This window comes from Schistocerca serialis, chromosome 1 (assembly GCF_023864345.2).
Source record: "Schistocerca serialis cubense isolate TAMUIC-IGC-003099 chromosome 1, iqSchSeri2.2, whole genome shotgun sequence".
Lineage (NCBI taxonomy): Eukaryota > Metazoa > Arthropoda > Insecta > Orthoptera > Acrididae > Schistocerca > Schistocerca serialis.
Window position 1 is genome coordinate 972,617,743 of NC_064638.1, and position 21,404 is coordinate 972,639,146.

Sequence of the window (21,404 nt, forward strand, 5' to 3'; positions counted from 1 at the left end):
CGTTTTTCTCATTGTTCTGTATCCTAATATCATAGAGTCTAGTTTTCCTTTTCTCCTGATTTTTCTCTTTTCCTCTTACTGGTCCTGTGAATCTTTGGTGTGACGGCACATGTGCGGAACTGCTGTTCACACTACTCGCCAACATTTTATAAAGTTTTAGGCTTCAGATACGTATTTTAAAGTTTATTTGTATTAGTATTTGCTGTAACCTATTAGTGGAATTTATTTAATTTCAGTCTCACCAACTGCGACATAATTACGCGTACAAACAGTGATCCAATACTGTAACATGCTTTTTTTATATTCCAGTCTCTGATAACAAATGAATTCCTTAGACGATGACCGGTTTCAGTCTGTAATGACCATCTTCAGATCTTTTTTACTCCATGTCCTAAAGTGATACGGCCATAATGGCGTTGTCAAAAGATATAAATATAATCAGCATAGCATCGTCACCGTATTTTTATGTGACAATGCTATGCTGATTATATTTATATATTTTGACGATGCCATTATGGTCGTATCACTTTAGGACTTGGCGTAAGAAAGATCTGGAGATGGGCATTACAGACTGAAACCGGCCATCGTCTAAAAAATTAATATGTGATCAGATACTGGAATATAAAAGAGCATTTCATTTCAGTCTTTTTGTGTTATTGATTCGAGTAGTCTGTAATTCGTGAGTGTGCTTACGTCTTTCTGACGCCTCAGCAATGTGTTTACATTTCACGGGGTGTGGTTGCAGCTGCGGTTCTGAAGCTAAATAGTGACAAAGTTGTAATTCTTCATGCTTTCCCGACGATCTGTTGATATCTTGGATATTCGGGAATCCAGCCGGATGATCGCGTCGTTCTCGCACGATATTTCGACAGCGTGCCTCGCTGTCCTCTTCAGGTGCTACCTGAGACTGGTTGGACTAGTCTCAGGTAGCACCTGAAGAAGACAGCGAGGCACGCTGTTGAAATATCGTGCGAGAACGACGCGAACATCCGGCTCGATTCCCGAATATCCAAGATGTCAACACATCGCTGGGAAAGCATGAAAAATTACATCAGAAGATTCTACAGGGAGGAGATGTACTGTATCATCAAGAAGCTGGACAAGCTTCGACAAAGGAGAGGGAGGATGCTGTGTTCTCTCAGTTTCCTGCTGAGATGCCGAGAGGGGGAGGTAGTTGCAGTTTTCGCTAGGATCAAGCATCACGTTAACTCGAGAGCGGCAAACAGGGTCAAACACTGAGCTAGTCTCGCTCTGGTTAGAAAGAGAGTGCGCGACCTGCACCACCGACTGGATGTTACGTCCAGGGAGATGCTGTATCTTCACCTAACTATAGCAGCTTCCTTGACCACTCAGGACTGGGACCAGGTTGACGGTGCCTCCTGGTCTCTAGCAGAATGCACCAGCAACAAGTCAATGGCACGCCAACTAGCTAAGTTTGAGCGCCTCAACAACAAGGTGCCACAGACTGGGGACACACGCACGGTAGTCAATCTAAGTAACAAGCAGCTCGATGAGACCACCTTAAAAGTACTTAGCAAGGGCCTCAATTTCGCAGTGACCCCTAGAAAAGAGCCTGTCACAGCCTTCATCAGTGCAGTTGAGCAAGTGGCCAACACGCTACCTTCTAGTGTGGCCGAAGAGATCCGAAGAGAGACCTGCAGGGCGCTCACCAAGACCAAGCCACCCAAATCCAACATTTCAGGAGATGAAAGGGTAGCACTGAGGCGACTCCGGGAGGATGACAGCATTGTGGTGTTGCCTGCAGACAAGGGGAACTCCACAGTCATCCTAAAGAAAACAGAATACGACAGAAAGGTGCAACAACTTCTGGAGGATCCTGCATACAGGTCAATAGCAACCGACCTTACAGAGAAAGTGGACAAAAAGACCAGGGCTCTGTTGAAGGAGACGGGCCTGCCTGAACAAGTCATCAAGAAGCTGCATCCCAAAGCGCCAGCACCACCTAGACTTTATGGACTCCCCAAGGTTCACAAGTATGGGGTTCCACTGCGACCTGTTGTCAGCAATATTGGCGCAGCAACTTACCCTACTGCGAAATACCCGAAGATGATGTTGACACCACATGTGGGTAAATGTGCACATCACATCTGGAACTCAGAGGATTTCCTGCAACGACTGGGCCAGCAAAACATCACAGACACAAACATCATGCTGGTGTCTCTCTTCACACAGGTACCACTGAAGGAGTCACTTGAGCTTATTGGAGAGAAGTTCGATGGGGCTCTCCTTGACTTATTCAGGCATGTACTGACCTCGACGTACTTCCTGTATGGGGGTCATTTTTACGAACAAACAGAAGGGGTGGCGATGGGCAGCCCTCTATGACCAGTGGTGGCCAACCTATTTATGGAAAGGTTTGAAGAGGAGGCACTCTCTTCAGCCACATATCAACCCAAGTGCTTTTTTAGGTATTTCGATGATACCTTTGTCATCTGGTCCCATGGAAGAGAGAAGTTAGATGAGTTCCTGCTACATCTGAACTCTTGCCATCCGAACATTCAGTTCACAATGGAAATGGAGAAGGATGGACTACTTCCGTTCTTGGATGTGCTGGTGAAGAGAAGGCAGATGGCACATTTGGACACAGTGTGTACCGCAAACCTACGCACACTGACTTATACCTACAAGCCAGCAGTTGCCACCATCAGGCACAGAAGAATGGAATGCTCAAAACACTGGTCCACAGAGCACAAACTCTGTCAGACCCTGATATTCTGGCCACAGAAGTAAAACACTTACAATCAGTGTTCAGCAGGAATGGGTACCCCTGTAGAGATATCCAGAAGGCACTTCAACCTGCCAACCAGCGAAAGGATCCAGAAGAATAACCAGAAGAGGCAAAGAAGATGGCATACCTGCCATACGCCGGACCTGTCTCTGCCAAGATCAGCAGGATTCTCCAGAAATACGACATCAACAGCATATTTTGCCCACCCACCAAAATTGGGGCTATGCTGGGGAATGTAAAAGATGACCTGGGGCTATGTGAGCCAGGTATTTACAACATACGATGCCAGTGTGGGATGTCATACATTGGCCAGACCACCAGAACTGTGGACATCAGATGTAAAGAATACCAGAGACATACCAGACTCAGGCAGGCAACTAAATCAGCCATAGCAGAGCATTGTCTGGAACTTGGTCATTCAATGGATTACGATGACACCGAGATTGTGACACAGCCCTCAAGATTTTGGGAGAGTGCCACTAAAGATGCCATTTAGATTAAGGTCACAGACAATCTAATCAACCGTGATTCGGGATATCAAATCAGCACTGCCTGGAATCCAGCGCTAAAGCTTGTGAAAACTCAACGTAGGACTCTCCGGGATTCTACAACAAATAGAAGTGGAGACCGAGAGACCAGCCGTGAGACAAGGTGAGACAAGACGGCCAGGCCGGGCGCGGACGGCGGAGGGAACGCCGGCGACCAGAGAGGGACAATGTAGCGGCGTCTGGCGGGCGCGGACCTCAGACGGAACACATGACGCGGCGCGGACCGATTAGGGAACGCCCAGCACGAAACAGAAGTGGAAGTAATAGTAACAGTCATGAGATAGAGAGCCCAACATCACAGATCGGGTCTGACACACCTCAGATGACAACCACAACCCTTGATGACGGCCAAAACGGGCGCCGACGGCAGTCAGAACATCCGCGACTGGAGGGGTCTGTTGAAGCCGAGTCTGGCGGGCGCGAACCACAGATGGAACACTGGACTCGGCGTGGACCGATTAGGGAACGCCCAGCTCCTCCCAGGCATAGCTACTGGACTCGATCAATCCAAAGACCAGTCTCAGGTAGCACCTGAAGAAGACAGCGAGGCACGCTGTTGAAATATCGTGCGAGAACGACGCGAACATCAGGCTGGATTCCCGAATATCCAATAAGTGATATCCAATAAGTGACAAAGTTGTTAGTGCACTGTTATTCATTTATTAAATTTGGTAGTTTTCGGTGGTGTCTCGTACTGTTTCTTTTGAAACCTTTCGCCCACTGTGTTTTTTACAGTTTTCTGTGCGTTGAAGTCGTTTAGAAAAGTTTCGTACGGTGGTTTTAAGCGGACGTTTCTTATTGTTTGTAGTTAAATGTTTCAGCAAAATTTTCATTCACTGTGTTTAATTTATTTGAGTGTTCCAGTTGCCATATAAATTTTTTGTTCCAGCTAAGAAAGTGTGTGAAGTTTTGGTGATATTGATATTAGTTGTAGTTTAGTGGTGTTAATAAAAGTAGTGGCTTTCTTAGTACAGAGAGAATTTCGAGACCTCTACTGTTAGTTCTTTAAAGAGTTCTACTGTTGTAACTGAATTTAGGTAGCGTAGACGTTTAGTTTCTACAGTAACTGTTAAAATTTGACCATGAGTGAGAATTGTGGGCTATGTCGTAGGTTTGTGAGTAGTGGGCTACTGTGTGAGATTTTTTCAAAGTATTTTCATTGGGGGAATGCAGTGGGAAGCCAGTGGGCATTCTAGCGATATCCTCTCCCGCAAATGCAGAATTTTTAGCAGAAATAAGTTGATAGAGGAGAAGGAGCATAAGATCTGTGCCCTTCAGGTGCAGTTACAAGATGCAAAGGAGGAACTACATAAGTTAAGGAGGGTGAAGGTCACATGGGAATGGGAACTGGCAGTTGGTTAAGAAGACAGCTAGGAGGAGGAGATATTCAGACAGTTGTACTTCGCGTATAACCGATGGACCAGCTATCAGAGATGAGTGGGAAGGAGCTTCTTGTAGCTCTAGGTGAAGGAAACATGCAGCAGTCCTCAGCAATTAGGGAGCCTATGTCAGCTGTAAATTGTAACAGAAAAAACAGATTCTGCTGCTTGGTAGTTCGAGTGCCAGAGGTGTGGGCCAGCAGCTGCAGGAAGTGTTAGGAAGTTAGTACCAGGTCATCAGCATTATGAAGCCTAGTGCAGGGTTGGCTTAGGTGACCGTTAACGTAGGGGTGTTGCGTAGAAATTTTACAGAAGAGGTTATGGTAGTTATTGTGGGTGGAGCTGCGAATAGTCTTGACAGGGACGGGAGTATGTTGCAGGTGGTGACCTGGTAAAAATAGCTACTCAAACTGGTGGCACTAATGTGCACTTCATGCAACTGTTCCAGCTTCATGATCGGCCTTTTCTTAATGCTGCTGTTAGGCATATTTACATGAGGCTGGAAAAGGCACTGATGGAGTAGGGCATGGATCACATTGAAGTGGTGCCAAACTGGTGACAGTAATGTGCACTACGTCCAACCATTTCAGCATCATGATCAGCCTCATCTTAATACTGCTGTTAAGCGTGTTTACATGTTGCTGAAGGAGGCACAGATGGCAGAGGGCATGGATATTTCAGTGGTGCCTGTTGAGTCTATTAATAGATAGGGTTTCACTAGGCATGACCTTTACCTCAATAGGTATGGGAAGAAGAGGCTGACAAAGCTTATAGGTGACAGTGTAGTGGACGGTGTTGAGATCATGGAAAAATTCCTGTAGTAGTTAGTGTTAGAGCTACACCGTTTCTAAATTGAAGTCAGCTAATAGGTGCTATTTCATCAGAATGTAAGAGGTTTTAGGATAAAGTTGGTGAACTGCTTATAGATGTTGAATCTGACATTATTGGTATATCGGAGCACCACTTAAAGAATTTGACAATTCGGAGGCTTCCTTTGCTAGGATACAGATTAGCTGCCTGTTTTTCAAGGAGCTCCTTACGGAATGGGGGAGTGGCTATGTACGTAAAAAACAGTATTCCGTTTGAGTCTATAGACGGACCATGGCACTGCACTGAACTGGCAGTTGAATTTAGTGAAACTATACTTCTAATTGTTGTTGTTTATAGGTCCCCTAAATCTGACTTCAGAGCATTTCTGCTCAAGATATAGAGAGAGGGTTCTTGGTTTACTTTATAAGAAGTATCAAAGACCAGTTATACGTGGTAACTTCAATAATAATTTTGTACTTAATTGTGCAAGAAAAAGGATGTTGGAAGAGCTCCTAAACTGATATGATGTGATGCAGACTGTGTTTTTTTTTAATTTTTTTTATTCATCCAGGGCGCAGGGAAACAGTAGCACAGCCACAGACAATATTTTTATACATTCTTCATTACTAGAGGGGCATTCTGTTATTAGAAGTGAGAATGACTTTTCAGATCATGATGCACAAAGTGTAACACTGAAAGGTTTTTGTACACAAACAAATGTTATATGTGATTACAAACCATGTAGGAAAGCTAATCCAACGGTAATAGAGATTTTTTTAAACCTGGTTGAGGAACAAGAGTGGCAGGAAGTTCATAAAGTTGATAACAGACAGTAGATGACTAATATAATGTATTCGTTAGCACATTTCTCATGCTCTTTCAACGCTGCTCTCCATTAGAACGTCCTAAACAGGGTACTGCCTGTAAAAGGCAGCCTGGATGGCTGACTAGTTGGATAAGGATATCATGTAGAACAAAGTGTGAATTACATCAAAATGTAAGAAGTAGTCAAAGTCAAGTTACAGAAGCCCATTACAAACAGTATGGAAAGTGCTTAAAATATTATTATGAAAGCAAAGAGTATGTGGTATGATGGAGTGTCTAGTAGAATATTAAAGTACTGTGCCTCATATGCTAGCCCTGTACTTAGCCATATTTGTAACTATTCCTGTAAGAATAATTTCCTGAACGATTAAAGTACTTAGTAGTAAAGGTGACTTACAAGAAAGGAGGATGGGATAACGTAGACAGTTGTAGACCCAATTCTACGCCATCGCTGAAGTTATTGAAGAGGCTATAAAAGTAACTATACTTGATAATTTTCTATCCATGATTTGCTACCAAATTTACAGTTCGGCTTTAGAAGTGGCTTAACAACTGATAATGCTATATTCTCTTTTGTCTGTGAATTACTGGATGCATTAAGCAAAAGGTTTCGAACGTTAGGCAGCTTTCTTGATTTAACGAATGCGTTTGACTGTGATGATGACGAAATATTGTTCCAGAAGTTGGTCCGTTGTGGAATACGGGGAGTAGCACACTATTGCTTCACCTCTTTCGTTAACAATACACAGCAAAATGTGGTTAGTCACAGTGTTCAGAATGGGTGTGATGTCGAGTCTGAGCGGGGCATGGTGAAGTGATACGTGCCCCATGGATCAGCGCCGGGGCCACTCCTGTTCCTTATTTATACACTACTGGACATTAAAATTGCTACACCAAGAAGAAATGCAGGTGATAAACGGGTATTCATTGGACAAATATATTATACTAGAACTGACATGTGATTACATTTTCACGCAATTTGGGTGCATAGATCCTGAGAAATCAGTACTCAGAACAACCACCTCTGGCCGTAATAACGGCCTTAATATGCCTTGGCATTGAGTCAAACAGAGCATGGGTGGCGTGCATAGGTACTGCTGCCCATGCAGCTTCAACACGATACCACAGTTCATCAAGAGTAGTGACTGGCGTATTGTGACAAGCCAGTTGCTCGGCCACCATTGACCAGACGTTCTCAATTAGTGAGAAAACTGGAGAATGTGCAGGCCAGGGTAGCCGTCGAACATTTTCTGTATCCAGAAAGGCCCGTACAGGACCTGCAACAGGCGGTCGTGCATTATCCTGGTGAAATGTAGGGTTTCGCAGGGATCGAATGAAGGGTCGTAACACATCAGAAATGTAACGTCCACTGTTCAAAGTGGTCAATACGAACAAGAGGTGACCGCGATGTGTATCCAGTAGCACCCCATACCATCACGGGTGATAAGCCAGTATGGCGATGACGAATACACGCTTCCAAAATGCCGTTGGGATCCAGCACGGCGTTCCGTATTACCCTCCTGGACCCACCGATTCCATACTCTGCTAACAGTCATTGGATCACGACCAACGCGAGCAGCAATGTCGCGATACGATAAACTGCAATGGCGATAGGCTAAAATCCGACCTTTATCAAAGTCGGAAATGTGATGGTACGCATTTCTCCTCCTTACACGAGGCATCACAACAACGTTTCACCAGGTAACGCCGGTGAACTGCTGTTTGTGTATGAGAAATCGATTGGAAACTTTCCTCGTGTCAGCACGTTGTAGGTTGCATATCACAGCATCTTCTTCCTGTCGGTTATATTTCGCGCCTGTAGCACGTCATCTTCGTGGTGTAGCAATTTATAATGGCCAGTAGTGTATAAGTAATACGCCCTATAGTATTATGGGTAATTCTAAAACAGTTCTGTCTGCTGATGACACTAGCTTGATAGTAAAGGATGTTGTGTGCAACGTTGGCTCTGTTTCAAGTAGTACAATTCATGACGTAAGTTGATGGCTTGTAGAAAAGAAACTGACGCCAAAGCACAGTAAGACTCGGTATTTACAGTTTCTAATACACGTTTCAACAAAACTCGACCTTTTAATTCACAGACTCGACATATGATTAGTGAAACTGAATAGTTCAAATTCCTAGATCTTCCGATAAATAGTAAACTGTCGTGGAAAACCAACATTCAGGATCTTGTTCAAAGACTTAATGCTGCCATTCTTTGTGTTGGAAATATATCTGAAATAAATTATAGCTCGACACGAAAAGTAGTGTACTTTGCTTATTTTCAAAAGATATTTTTGGCTCAGAAATTGGCAATTCGGGCAATAAGTGGTGTAAGTTCACGAACCTCTCGTCAATCCCTGTTCACTAGTCTCAGTATTCTGACATTGGCCTCTCAATACATATATTCCCTACTGTCATCTTCTGTTAACAATATTAGCTTGTTCCCAACAATTAGGAGCTTTCACTCAGTTACTAGTAGGCAGAAATTCAATCTGCATTTGGATCGCACTTCCTTAACTCTTGTACAGAAAGTTGTGCAGTATACTGCTGCAACCATTTTCAATAAGTTACTACAAGAATTCAGAAGTGTTAACAGTAATCCACGCGCTTTCAGATCGAATGTGAAGAGTTTCCTCATGGGTCACCACATCTATTCTGTCGAGAAGTTCCTTGAAAAATTAAGCTGATTCTAATGTTATATTGTTGATTGCCTTTATACAAACTTATGGCTTGTCTTTTTTTGGTTCATAAACATTTCATCTGTTATTACTTTTATGTTGTAGTTTCATGTACGGACAAGTTCCATGACTTTGGAGATCAGTTAATCAATTTTTTCCTATAGAACTAAAAGTGTAAAAAAAGAAAAGCGCCGAATTACTGTTATGAATGACGAATTTTTACGTTTTTTTATACTTATTTCGTACTATTCATGTGATAGCGGCCTAGGTCTGCCTAGGCTGCATGAGTACTCCTAGGTATAATTAATTGTTCTTCTGATATTTTCATACATTTTGCTTAATTTTAGTGGGAATTATCTGTAGATTCTCTTTAATTCTGTTTCTTTCCTTTTCTCTTTGTATCACCGAAATCGGTATAACAGCTATCAGTCCCACCATTACGAAACTGCATGTACGTATATGTAAATGTCTGCACGTATGAATTGTACCGCGAAAATAGTGGCACACTGAAGGTCTCGGTCCACTCGTCATGTGCAGCTTTCGCAAGCAGCTCTGTATCTGCATCTTCAGATCTCAAGCCACCTGACAGTGTGTGGCGGAGGCTACTTCTGGCACCACTATAAGCTGCCCCTTGGCGAATATATGGTGTGGCGGTATAATTGTCGCTCAATTAGCTCAAATTTCTCGGATTCCTTCATAGTGATCTTTTCGCAAAACGTATGCAGGAGAAAGTAATATGTTGACCGCGTCCTGCCGTAACGTACACTCTCGAAGTTTCAACAGTAAACTAATCGGTGAGGCACAACGCCACTCTTGTAACGTCTGCCACTAGGGGTTTGTTGAGCATCCCTTTAACGCTATCGTGTCCGCTAAACGACCCTGTGACCAAAATAACTGCTCTTAGTTAGATCTTGTCTCTTTCCTCAATTATTCCTAACTACTAAGACGCCCAGAGTGTGAGGAATACTCAAGAACAGATGGAGCAAGTGTTCTGTAAGACACTTATTTCGCGGATTAATTACATTTAATTAAGATTCCTCCTGTGAATCACAGTTTCCATCTCCTTTTCCACTGTTTGTTTTATCTGGTCATTACACTTGTGGTCGCTGCGGATTGTTAGCCTGAAATATTTTACCATAGCTACTGTTTCCAGCAATTCGTCATCAATAGTGTAGTTGTACACTAGCGGGTTCCTTGTGGTATGTATGCGCAGTATGTTATGTTTATCAAGCTGCCAATCCATCCCCCATTAATCAGTTCTCTGCAGGTCAAACTGCAAATGATTACATCTTCTGGTTTTGATATCTTCTTGTAGACAACCGCATCATCTGTGAATAGCTTACAGAGCTTTCAACATTTGCTACTGAAAAATGTACATAAATATCAAACAAGAACGATCGTATCACAGTTCTTTGAGGTACTTACCTTCACATCCGCCGATTTTTTTCCGTTAAGAGACACATGTTGAGTTCTGTCTACAAGGATGCAGAAAATCTGGTCCAGTAATCTGAAAGCTGATGTTTTTTGAATAAATGTCAGTGCGGGACCAGGTCCAGCGCCTTCCTAAAATTTAGGAACCTGCCATCAACTTGAGTGCTAATGTCTCTAGCACTGTGGGTCTGATGAAGGAACACAGCGAGCTTCGATTTTAATGAATAAGTTTTTTGTTCTCCGAAACCCTCATAATACGAGAGCATAAAACATATTCGATAGTTCTACAGCAGACTGGAGCCAGCGATAAAGACCGATAATCATTTGCATCTGTTCTACGACCTTTCCTGAAAATGGGAATGGCTTGCACGTTTTGTGTACTTCGTTGTACATCAGGGGAGACACACAAAATGAGTGTCTGAGAGATGCAGAGATCATCCTTCTGTGGGAAGTATGTACTAAACTTCACATAATGGACATCAAATGATTCAAATTGCTCTAAGCACTACGGGACTTCACATCTGAGGTCATCAGTCCCCTAGACTTAGAGCTACTTAAACCTAACTAACCTAGGGACACCACACACATCCATGCCCGAGTCAGGATTCGAATCTGCGACCGTAGCAGCAACGCGGTTCCGGACTGAAGCACCTAGAACCGCTCGGCCATAGCGGCAGGCAAAGTGGACATCATCGACTCTCAATAAATGTTCAGAACAAACTATTAACTTGCACCATGAGCGCCGAATTGAAAATGCAGCACCACAGTGATCGCAAAGGGTGACATCATCAAGGTCCAAGGCGAACTCCTTGGGATTTACTAGCTAGGTGTCCACTCTAAAGAATGCATATAGAATCATTTTGGTATAACGAGGTGATGAGAACTGAAGGAATGTGGTGTCGTGCAACTGAATGTGGGACAGTCTGTCGCGGAGCTTGTCGTCAAACTGGCTATCCTTAAAACGTAGCTGCAGATAGTTTAATAATATTTTTAATGGGCTCGGAGAAAAACAAACACCCAGAGGCTGAATTTATCCACGTGGTTCCAGGTGGTACGAACTTCATCGTTACACACTTTTCTGCAGGTACAGTTTGTTTTAAGCGAGTATGACCTTTAAACAAGTTATTTAGACAAGCTATTGGCCAAAATCAGTGCTCATATCGTAGCTGTAGTTCTCTTAAACTTATTTTCCCACTCTTTATTGCTGTGGCGTAAATATTTCCTACTGCCGTTGTGAGAACTCATGCACGAGAAAGACTCATAGGGGACAGAGTACCTCCAACTTTCCGCAGCACAATAAATAATTTTCCAGTCAATTTTCCATCCACATTAACTGTAAGCATAATTGTATACCAATGGGTTAAGGCTTTGATGTTAGTTGACCTTTGCACAACTCGCCTGGTATCTCTGATTTCCAGGGTTCCTTTCATGTTCATTTCCTCTACAAATCCCGAATGGCCGGAGATGAAAATTAATTCTTTACTGAGCGATGGGATAAGTTTGTTTGTCTCATCCACAAATTTTCTGCCCAAATACGCAGTCTGCTGTACATCGTCAAGTTGACATTGTTTGAAATTCTGTCATCTTACGTCTTCCACTTATGTGGAACTGTCTGAAGTTCTGCAACCATCCACTGCTTCGATTGAAATCACTGTTATCAATTTTGGACGGAGTTTCATGCGCATAGCGTAGTAGATCACTATCATGTGCTTCGTGTAAATTGTATCGAACACTCTTGAGCCGCAGAAAAACCAGCTTTCTACTCGTAACAAATGGGTATTGTCCTTCCTTGAATATCCGTAGTTTTTCCTATGTACTACACTGTTATATTGCTGTGAACGTATTCCAAATGTTTTCATAATTGTCTTTTTACTATGCTGCGGATGATCCAGTACGCGCTACTTCGACAAAGATTGTCCTTCACTACGTTTCAAATCGTTCAAATGGCTCTAAGCACTATGGGACTTAACATCTGAGGTCATCAGTCCCCTAGACTTAGAACTACTTAAACCTAACTAACCTAAGGACATCACACACAGCCATGTCCGAGACAGGATTCGAACCTGCGACAGTAGCAGCAGCGCGGTTCCGGACTGAAGCGCCTAGAAAGGCTCGGCCACAGTGGCCGGCCACTGCGTTCACTGAAGACGGGATTTGTTGCTCCCTGTCCAGCAAGGACGACGAGGTACATGTCTCGAAACCTGTTTCACTGTCACTTTCAATTATTAAGCAGGCATCATCATTCTACTCCTCATGCACAATGTCCACACAGTCGAGAGTATTCGCCGCCACACATTCCACCCACTCATCTTGCGAAAACGTCAATATTTCATCTGCCACTTCTTTCTCTCCCTGCGAAATTTCTTGTGTTCCTTTCTGACGAAATGTCAACTCTCGCAGCAGCTGTTGTAGATATAATGCAATGTTTACTTTGTTTATCGTTGCCATTGCTCTGCTTTGTATCACCACTATTACACTGTAGCACTGTTGTTGGTTACTCGTCGACTAAGAGGTTAAACTGCGCTCCGTAGCCTTATGCTGTGCTCACCATTGGATACCTCAAGTCCCGCAATTTGTTCCCATTAGCAGTCAATATTTTGGGTGGACGCTAGACAAAATTTGGGAACTCAAATGACGTAAACATCATTGGCCTATTGAGAACTCGCCCTCAAGGGGCTCCTTGTAAGTCGATGAGGAAGCGACAGATTGTCCGATGCGAAGCTATCCCGACGGACACCGCAGCGAACCTGCCGCCTTCAGCCACAACGAGAGGGTGCTGGGGCAACGAACGTGGAAACGTTCGCTGGTGGCACCACACCGTGTTAGCAAGCGAGAATCGAGTCAGCTTAGTGACCGCTGAGTATGGAGGACAACATACTAGCAGGAGAGCTTCTGGTTGGTCTTTTCTCTTGTACCTGTAGAGCCCCTGATGTGTGAGTGATCAAGTGATCTCTGCTCGTGTTTTGTGTTGCCCTATGCTTAATATTCTCATATCGCAACCACAAAAAGTCCACATCAAAAAACAAGGTCGTCAATGAAAAACAACACTTAAAACGTTTACTAAAGGCACCAACGAATATCCGAAATAGACCCCCTCGATATGTAGTTAGTTACTTATACAAACGTCGAATATTCCAGAATGCTTGTATTTGAACATTATAAACATAAGATATTTTAACAACATTCCACAAATGATAACTACCAAATTACAGATAATTCCTGTAGTCGAACTTGAGCGAGACGCCAGCCTTGACACTGACCACTAAACCACACTGCATGTACCAGAGCTCGCGGTGGTATTCCGCCAGTGAATGTTCCCTTCCTGCGGTTATTGTTGTTTAACTGACAACTAGCGTTACAAATGGTACCATCGAAATAATCGAAAGTGATATCCGACAATGTCTTGATGATACAAAATTATTACGTGTATTGTACTGCAGTCTGTCGAACTCGTAGCTCATCTGGTACATGTTTGCACCACCTTTAACTTAGTGTGCGCTTACTTGAAACATTTTTTTTTTTTTTTGGATCATGTCTTCTGGCTGCTTTTATACGGCTCGCCGTAAATTCCTATCCTGTGCCAACCTCTGCATCTCAGAGTAGCACTTGCAACCTACGTCCTCAACTATTTGCTGGATGTATTCCAATTTCAGTCTTTCTCTACAGCTCCTGCCCTCTGTAACTCCCTCTAGTACCATGGAAGTCATTCTTTGATGTCTTGTGTCCTGCCATCCTGTACCTTCTCCTTGTGAGTATTTTCCATATATTTCTTTCCTCTACGATTCTGTGCAGAACTGCTCACTCCTTACCCTGTCATCCACCTAATTTTCAACATTCGTCTGCAGCAGAACATCACAAATGCCTCGATTCCTTTCTGTTCCGGATTTCCCACAGTCCATGTTTCACTACCATGCAATTCTATGCTCCAAATGTACATTCTCAGAAATTTCTTCCTATAATTAACGCTTACGTTTGATACTAGAAGACCTCTTGGCCGGGAATGCTCTTTTCGCCAGTGGTAGTACGCTTTTCATGTTCTCCTTGCTCCGTCCGTCCTTGGTTATTTTGCTGTCTAGGCAGTTAAATTCCTTAACTTCGTCCACTTCATGACCATCAATCCCGAAGTTAAGTTTTTCGCTGTTCTCATTTCTGCTATTTCTCATTACTTTCGTCTTCCTTCAGTTTACTCTGAGTCCATACTCTGTACTCATTAGACTCTTCATTACATTCAGGAGATCATGTAATTCTACTTCACTTTCACTCAGTAAAGGAATATTATCAGCGAATCGTATCATTGAGGTCCTTTCGCCTTGAATTGTAATTCCACTCCTGAACCTTTCTTTTATTTCCATCACTGGTTCTTCGATGTACTCGTCCGCTCTTATTATTCCCTCTTGGCACTTGTGCATATTGTATACTACACGTCGCGCCCTATGAAACTATTTCTTTAATAATTTTTATTAAACACAGACCTACAGAATTTTCCCTGACAAAGACAACTCAGACTTAATGTATTCATTTATTACCCACAATATACAAGCCCAACGCATCCGACGGCTACACATTGACAACGTGACTCCCAATAATCAACACAAAAAATGGCCCGAATTGCAAGAAATCGTAAGAATAATACAAATTCAAAAAAATACCAAATTAAAGAAATATGAAACCACCTCCAACTCTGTTATTTGCCTAAACTTATTTCAACCATGAATCCCAACAGCGCAAACTCCATTATTTTCCATATGTCACTTACCTCAGAGAAAATCTTCATAACACAAGCTACAGCATTTACAGCAAGTAGCAACTGCAGCCAACTAAACAAAAAGATTCTAACTACTATAGACCCTAACTTATGGGAGGACTATGGATAGTGAAATAAACATTTAGAAAATTTTACCTTATTCATGTGACATCCAGTTCCAAAAATTATACAATTGTCAATAATTCCATTGTCCAAACATTATGAACGAAACATCCATAATCATACATTTCCTTGCGTATTTTCTTATAAACACATCATTTCATCTCACTTTACAATGCATGTTCAACCAACACAGAGTCTCCAAAAATTATATCATGCCACAAACTTCCCTATCCACTCGCTAAGTGCTAGTCCGTCCAACCAAAGAATCTCTTGCCGAGGGTGCAGAGCGCTGTCAGCAATATTAACACAGTCTAAATCGTTGCCAACGTACAAATAGGCTACTTACACCTATAGCTAACCCCTACTTTCCTCAGAGTTTCGACAATATTGCAGCCTTTCTCAATGTCGAAAGCGTTTTCCAAGTGGACAAATCCTATGACGTGTCATGATTTTTCTTAAGTCTTGCTTCCATTATCAGTCGCAACGTCAGAATTGCCTCTCTGGTTCCTTTACTTTTCCTAAAAACATACTGATTTCATCTAACACAACATCAGTTTTCTTTTACATTCTTTTGTATATTATTCTTGTCAACAACTTGGAAGCTCTTGCAGTCTTCGGGACTGTGTGAATGGTAAGTCGCCAGACTCATACATTCTATGCACCAACGTGAATAGACGTTTTGTTGTCCCTTCGCGCAATGACTTCGGAAATTCTGATGTAATGTCATCAATCTGTTCTGCCCTATTTCTTCTTAAGTCCTCCAAAGCTCCAGTAAATTCTGAATTTAGTACTGGTTATACTATCTCCTCTAAACCAACTGCTGTTTCATCGTCTATCACGTCACACAAAGCGTTCCCCCTCATAGAGGCCTTCAATGTACTCTTTCCACCTATGCGCTCTCTCCTCTGTACTTAACGGTGGAATTCCCGTAGCACTCTTAATATTACCACCTTGATTTTCATTTCACCGTAGATTGTTTTGGCATTCCTATATGCTCAGTCTGTCCTTCCGATAATAATCACTTTTTCGATTCCTAAATTTTTCATGCAGCCATTTCTTCTTAGATTACCTGCCTTCCTGTTTATTTCATTTCTCAGCGACTTGTATTTCTGTATTCCTGAACTTCCTTGAATATTTTTGTACTTTCTTCCTTCATTGGTAAACTTAGTGTTTCTTCTTTTACCCACGGTTTCTTCGTAGTTACCTTCTTTGTACCTATGTTTTTCTTTCCAACTTCTGTGGTGTCCCTTTTTAGAGATGTCCATTCCTCTGCAAAAGTACTACCCACTGAGCTATTCCTTATAGGTGTATGTACAGCCTTAGAGAAGTTCAAACGTACCTCATCATTCTTTAGTACGTCCCTATCCCACTTTTTTGCATATCTATTCTCTCTGACTGATCTCTTAAATGTCAGCCTACTCTTCATCACAACTACATTGTGATCTGAGTCTATATTTACTCCTGGGTACGCCTTGCAATCCATTATCTTATTTCGGAATCTCTGTCTGATCATGATATAACCTAACAGAAATCTTCTTATTTCACCCGGACTTTTCCAAATATATCTCCTACTCTTGCTGTTCTTGAACAGAATATTCACTATTTCTGACTGATATTTATTACATAACTCACTTATTCTTTCACCTCTTTCATTCCTTGTTCTAAGCCCATATTCTCCTGTAAACTTTTCTTTTACTACTTCTTCTACAACTGCATTCCAGTCTCCCATGACTACTAGAATTTCAACTCCTTTACGTATTTTATTACCCTTTCAATATGCTACTATACTTTCTCTGTCTCTTTATCCTCAGCTTGCGATGTCGACACGTATAACTGAACTATCGTTGTCGATGTGGGGTTTCTGCCGATTCTGATAAAAACAATCCTATCAATGAACTCTTCACAGGAACACACTCTCTGCCCTACCTTCCTATTCATAACAATTCATAGTACGTTACACCACTTTCTTCTGCTGTTGATAATACGCTGTACTCATCTGACCTCAACTTCACTGACCCCAACTATATTTAGATTGAGCCTTTGCATTTCGCTTTTCTAACTTCCTTATCAAGTTCAAGTTGCTGACATTCCACGCCCCAACTCGGAGAGCGTTATGCTTCCGATGGTTATTTAATCTTTTTCTCATGGTCATCTCCCCCTTCGCAGTCCCCTCCCAGAAATCCGATTGGGGGACTATTCCTGAATCTTACGCCACTGCAGAGATCATCATGAAACTTTTTCAGTTTCAGGCCACATGTCCATGAGGATACACATTATGTATATTTAATGCCGTGGTTTCCATTGTCTTCTGCATCCTCATACCGTTGATCACTGCCGATTCTTCCTCCATTAGGGCCCCACAAGAGGGTGACTGAACCACTGTTCGCTCGTTCCCTCTTTGACAAGGCAGTTGGCAGAATGAGGGTGACTTCTTATGGCGGAAGTCTTCGGTCGCCAATGCTGATTATTAATCAAAATTTAAGTGATCACAGGTTTCAAATCCAGGACAGAGGAGAGCTTGATTAGTCGATCAGTAATCGAAGATGCTACCCCCCCCCCCTCTTTTTTTTTTACATGGCAGACGATCTATCCATCTGTTTCCTTTTCATTTCAATTTTGAACGCTAACCACACAGGAAAGGAGGGTAAACAAGCAATCTTTATTCTTACAATTGTGTGTCCTAGGGATAAGAAAAGTATCGAGACAGCAAAAACAATTTGGAAAAAATAAAATCAACGTAAAGGTTACCCTTTTTTATTCTTACGTGAATAAAGTAAATGACAATCCCAGTCACGGACGGGAGTAAAACCGAACTTATCAGCTGCATCATAAACCCCGCAGCACGCCGTGTCGCATCATCAATGTGGCATCCAGCCGTATAATCTTCACCATATCTGCCATTTTGCGCGGCATGTATTTCTTCTGCGTCGACCATTCGGAGGACCATTATCTGAGGCGGCTTCGTTGTTTATCATCGTCCTTTTGTAGTTTTTTTTTTATTTTTTATTATGTTTTCTTTTATATCACGTTAACATAAACCAGTCATAACTGGCGCCAACAGGTGGGGACCAGTTGTCCTCTCAGTGTGCACTATGCCAATATATTTGATCCGCTCAGTACTGTCTCTAGTCGTTCTGCTGCAGGAGTCTTCTCATTTCTGGGACACCCCAACTGTCGGGCGGGTTATGAAAAACACTTCCCAAAAAATTGGAAAAGTAAGTCTTGTATTTCGTATGACTCCGTGTGAGCTCGTGTTGTTCTTGTTCCAATAATTCATCACGGATTTAATACCGTACGATAACAAATATTTCGTCGCATGTCCAGCGATCCGGTTGACCGCATACGTCTTTTGTTTGGGAAAAATGTCTTGTCCGGTAGAAAATGTACATCCGATGTGATTTCTGTGTAGTTAGTGCGCCGAAGGAAGGCCAGTATTCGACGCGTTTGCATCCAGACGTCCCTCGCTGCACCACACACTAAACCATGTTCTTCCGTTGCTAACAGTCCACTGTTTGTGCAAGGAGGAGAATCGAGCATATCAGTTGTATGTAATCGACTCTTGGTCACAAGTTTACGGTTTATAAGAATGTACCTGATCGATCTGGCAGCTGTATGTGTCGCGCACGTCAGTGATGGCGCCTCGACATCCAATCGCGCCGGCCGGCCGCGGTGGTCTAGCGGTTCTAGGCGCTCAGTCCGGCACCGCGCGACTGCTACGGTCGCAGGTTCGAATCCTGCCTCGGGCATGGATGTGTGTGATGTCCTTAGGTTAGTTAGGTTTAAGTAGTTCTAAGTTCTAGGGGACTGATGACCACAGATGTTAAGTCCCATAGTGCTCAGAGCCATTTGAACTATTTTTGAACCAATCGCGCCACAGTCTGCGCGACACGGTTAATATTTTTGTGTTCTAAGTTGTTTGAAATTTCGTCCGCAGCTTTAACAACATCCTTCACTTGACTTTCTAAGACGCTATGTGCCTTGTCTATCTGATACACGCGTTCGTCTAATTGTGTTACTTCTTTGAGTAAACTGATGTATACTTCGGTATGTATTAAAGCTTTCAATTTCTTGCTAAGTTTCTCACACTTGGTCGTCATCACACCGTTTTTAGCCTTGCAGCCCTTACCTTGGGACCGAACGAGGTGGCGCAGTGGTTAGCACACTGGACTCGCATTCAGGAGGACGACGGTTCAATCCCGTCTCCAACCATCCTGATTTAGGTTTTCCGTGATTTCCCTAAATCGCTTCAGGCAAATGAAGGGATGGTTCCTTTGAAAGGACACGGCCAATTTCCTTCCCACTCCTTCCCTAACCCGAGCTTGCGCTCCGTCTCTAATGACCTCGTTGTCGACGGGACGTTAAACTCTAACCACCACCACCACCACGTTACCTTGGGCCGTCGCACAGTGCCTAAGCGTGACTACTGCCCGCATCACATGGTCAGTTTCCCCGCCATTCTCCTGGAATCTTTCCGTGTTCCTCTGTAAATTAGAGTGTTGTATGTCCGTATTTACTGCAGATATAACATCGGAGAAATCAACAATCCTGTGCCCTATGCCCACGCCGCTGGCATATCATACATACAGTCTTAGTACATTTGGCATCGGTACGACCTTTCTCATCACTATGATGATGATAATCCTGAAACTGTCTAGTTTCATCTGCCCTGCTGTATTTGTACACCTACCTTACTTGGGAGCTCTTTCCGCAGTATTTTGCCTTAGATCCTATTTTCCCAAAGTTAGAGCACTTTATACCTTACATTTGTTTATTAATCTTAGGTGGCCCCACTATTTCCCTTGCAGCGGGATTCTTTCCTCGCATGGACATGATGGCACTCTCTTCCTGTTCTGAAATTTCTATGGTCATGTTTAAATTAATATCTTTGACTCGAGTGCGTAATGTGTCTGAATTCTCCTGTTTCCCAAGACTTGAATGAAGTAGTCACAGCTTAGTGCATACACCAATCCGACCGCACCATTTCATTGTTCTCGGGGCATTGCTCTCGTCACGGCATCTCTGAATGATTTGGGCAGCTCATCTATCGTATTCCCCTATGAAACTATTGATTCTCCAGGAAACTGTCTTGCTTGAGACATTCTAACTGCGTAGAAATCAGTGGTTCGTTTCCCTGCATAAAGCCCGCATCTCGTGGTCGTGCGGTAGCGTTCTCGCTTCCCACGCCCGGGTTCCCGGGTTCGATTCCCGGCGGGGTCAGGGATTTTCTCTGCCTCGTGATGGCTGGGTGTTGTGTGCTGTCCTTAGGTTAGTTAGGTTTAGGTAGTTCTAAGTTCTAGGGGACTGATGACCGTAGCAGTTAAGTCCCATAGTGCTCAGAGCCATTTGAACCATTTGAACCCTGCATAAATTTCCTCTAAGATTCTTCTCACTTCCTACCAGTTATTTGAATTCTCTTGGACTAACAATTTCTATCTAAAATCTCTGATTATCTTTGACTTTACATACTTTACGTACTAGAATAATAGCTTAATATCTTGGGGTTTCACATCTGTGTCTGTATCTGCTGCTGGGTTCGTCTTACAATCCAGTAGCTGATTTCGGAATCTCTGTCTGACCATGTGTAATCTAACTGAAATCTTCCAGTATCAACCGGCCTTTCCCAAGTGTATCTGCTCCCTTTGTGGATCTCGAACAGAGTTCTCGCTATTACTAGCCGAAATTTATTACAGAACTCCATGAATCTTTCTCCTCTCTCATTTCTTGTCCTAAGCCCGTATTCTCCTGTAACCATTTTTTCTGCTCCTTCCTCTGCAACTCCTTTCCAGTCCCATGACTATTTGATTTTCATCTCCCTTTACTTACGGTATTATTCTTTTAATATCCGCATATACTTTGCCGGTGTGCCCGAGCGGTTCTAGGCGCTTCAGTCTGGAACCGCGCGACCGCTACGGTCGCAGGGTCGAATCGTGCCCCGGGCATGGATATGCCTGATATCCTTCGGTTGGTTAGGTTTAAGTAATTCTAAGTTATAGGGGACTGATGACCTCAGATGTTAAGTCCCATAGTGTTCAGAGCCATTTGAACCTCATATTCTTTATCTCTTTATCTTCAGCTTGTGACGTTGACTTGTATACCTAAACTTCCCTTGTCGGT